This window comes from Chiroxiphia lanceolata (assembly GCF_009829145.1).
Source record: "Chiroxiphia lanceolata isolate bChiLan1 chromosome W unlocalized genomic scaffold, bChiLan1.pri scaffold_46_arrow_ctg1, whole genome shotgun sequence".
NCBI classification, from domain to species: Eukaryota; Metazoa; Chordata; class Aves; order Passeriformes; family Pipridae; genus Chiroxiphia; species Chiroxiphia lanceolata.
Genome location: NW_022476501.1, coordinates 456,095 through 459,218, shown reverse-complemented (window position 1 = coordinate 459,218; position 3,124 = coordinate 456,095).

The following is a 3,124-nucleotide window of genomic DNA, read 5'->3' as shown; positions in this document are numbered from 1 at the left end:
CACCTTGGGGACACCCCAATGTCCCCGGGACCCTCCCAGTGTCCCCAAGGTGTCCCCAAGTGACCCCCCAATGTCCCCAAGACCCCTCCCAGTGTCCCCAAGGTGTCCCCAAGTGACCCCCCAACGTCCCCAGGACCCTCCCAGTGTCCCCAAGGTGTCCCCAGGACCCTCCCAGTGTCCCCAAGTTGTCCCTAGATGACCCCCTGATGCCCCTGAGACCTCTCCCAGTGTCCCCAGGGTGTCCCCAGGACCTGTCCCAGTGTCCCCAAGGTGTCCCCAGGTGACACCCCAATGTCCCCAAGGCCCTCCCAGTGTCCCCAAGGTGTCCCCAAGTGACACCCCAATGTCCCCAGGACCCCTCCCAGTGTCCCCAAGGTGTCCCCAGGTGGCACCCCAATGTCCCCAAGGTGGCACAAGTGACACCCCGACGTCCCCAGGACCCCTCCCAATGTCCCCAAGGTGGCACAGGTGACCCATTGATGTCCCCAGGATCCTCCCAGTGTCCCCAAGGTGTCCCCAGAACCCTCCCAGTGTCCCCAAGGTGGTACAAGTGACCCCCCAATGTCCCCAGGACCCTCCCAGTGTCCCCAAGGTGTCCCCAGGTGACCCCCCAATGTCCCCAAGACCCCTCCAGTGTCCCCAAGGTGTCCCCAGGTGACACCCCAATGTCCCCAGGACCCCTCCCAGTGTCCCCAAAGTGCCCCCAGGACCCTCCCAGTGTCCCCAAGGTGTCCCCAAGTGACCCCCCAATGTCCCCAAGACCCCTCCAGTGTCCCCAAGGTGTCCCCAGGACCCTCCCAGTGTCCCCAAGGTGTCCCCAGGTGACACCCCAATGTCCCCAAGGCCCCTCCAGTGTCCCCAAGGTGTCCCCAGGACCCCTCCCAGTGTCCCCAAGGTGTCCCCAGGTGACACCCCAATGTCCCCAGGACCCCTCCCAGTGTCCCCAAGGTGTCCCCAGGACCCCTCCCAGTGTCCCCAAGTTGTCCCCAGGTGACCCCCTGATGTCCCCAAGGCCCCTCCCAGTGTCCCCAAGGTGTCCCCAGGACCCCTCCCAGTGTCCCCAGGGTGTCCCCAGATGACACCCCAATGTCCCCAAGGCCCCTCCAGTGTCCCCAAGGTGGCCACAGGACCCTCCCAGTGTCCCCAAGGTGTCCCCAAGTGACACCCCAATGTCCCCAGGACCCCTCCCAGTGTCCCCAAGGTGTCCCCAGGTGACACCCCAATGTCCCCAGGACCCTCCCAGTGTCCCCAAGGTGTCCCCAGGACCCCTCCCAGTGTCCCCAAGGTGTCCCCAGGTGACACCCCAATGTCCCCAGGACCCTCCCAGTGTCCCCAAGGTGTCCCCAGGACCCCTCCCAGTGTCCCCAAGGTGTCCCCAAGTGACACCCCAATGTCCCCAAGACCCCTCCCAGTGTCCCCAAGGTGTCCCCAAGACCCTCCCAGTGTCCCCAAGTTGTCCCCAGGTGACCCCCTGATGCCCCCGGGACCCCTCCCTGTGGCCCCAAGGTGTCCCCAGGTGACCCCCTGATGTCCCCAGGACCCTCCCAGTGTCCCCAAGGTGGCCACAGGGGACACCCCAGTGTCCCCAACGTGGCACAAGTGACACCCCAGTGTCCCCAGGACCCATCCCAGTGTCCCCAGGGTGTCCCCAAGTGACACCCCAATGTCCCCAGGACCCTCCCAGTGTCCCCAGGGTGTCCCCAAGTGACACCCCAATGTCCCCAGGACCCTCCCAGTGTCCCCAGGGTGTCCCCAAGTGACACCCCAATGTCCCCAGGACCCTCCCAGTGTCCCCAAGGTGTCCCCAGGTGACACCCCAATGTCCCCAGGACCCCTCCCAGTGTCCCCAAGTTGTCCCCAGGTGACCCCCTGATGCCCCCGGGACCTCTCCCCGTGGCCCCAAGGTGGCCCCAAGGGGCCACCTTGGGGCCACGGGGAGAGTCCCCGGGGACATCGAGGTGTCCCCCCCCCTCCCCTCACGTCCCCCCCCGCCCCCCCTCACCCCTCCCCCGCCGCCACCTCCCCCAACCTCCTCGTCACCTCTCCCACCTCCCCGTCCCCCTCGCCCCCCCCCGACGTGCCCAGGGCCACCGCGACGTCCCCCAGGACCCTCCTGCTCTCCAGGAAGGTCCCCAGCGTCCCCAGCAGCCGGGCCACCTTCGCCTCCCTCGTCACCGCGGCCACCAGGTCCCTCAGGTGGGTGGCCACCTCTCCCAGCCCCGTCAGGGCGGCGGCCACCCGGCGGCTGGTGGCCCTGGCGGCCTCCAGGGTGGCCCCGGTGGCCGCGATGTGGTCGGCGCGGGCCTGGTAGCGCAGGGCCAGCCGGCGCTGGTGGCCCCGGGCCTGGGCCAGGTGACGCCGCGACGTGGCCAAGGAGCGCAGGGACACCTCGCACAGAGCCGCGGTGGCCGCCAGCAGCGGGACCAGGTGGCCCTCGGGGGACACGCCCAGGGCCTGGCGCAGCGAGTCCAGGGTCACTGCGGGGGGGGACAGGGACAGGGACGGGTCACCGGGGACAGCCCGGGGTCACCAGGGACACTGAGGGGACAGGGACACGCTGGGGTCACCAGGGACACCCCAGTGTCACCATCCCAGTGTCACAAGGGGCACCACAGTGCCACCATCCCAGTGCCACCATCCCAGTGCCACCGCCCCAGTGTCACCAGGGACACCCCAGTGCCACCATCCCAGTGCCACCATCCCAGTGCCCCCAGTGCCACCATCCCAGTGTCACCAGTGCCACCCCAGTGTCAACATCCCAGTGTCACCAGTGCCACCCCAGTGTCAACATCCCAGTGTCACCAAGGTCACTGCGGGGACAGGGGACACCCCAGTGTCACCAGTGCCACTCCAGTGTCACCATCCCAGTGCCATCCCAGTGTCACCAGGGACACTCCAGTGTCACCCCAGTGACCCCATCCCACTGTCACCGCCCCAGTGTCACCAGGGACACCCCAGTGCCACCATCCCAGTGCCACCATCCCAGTGTCACCGCCCCAGTGTCACCAGGGGCACCTCAGTGCCACCACCCCAGTGCCACCATCCCAGTGCCACCACCCCAGTGCCACCACCCCAGTGTCACCATCCCAGTGTCACTGGTGCCATCCCAGTGTCACCAGGGACA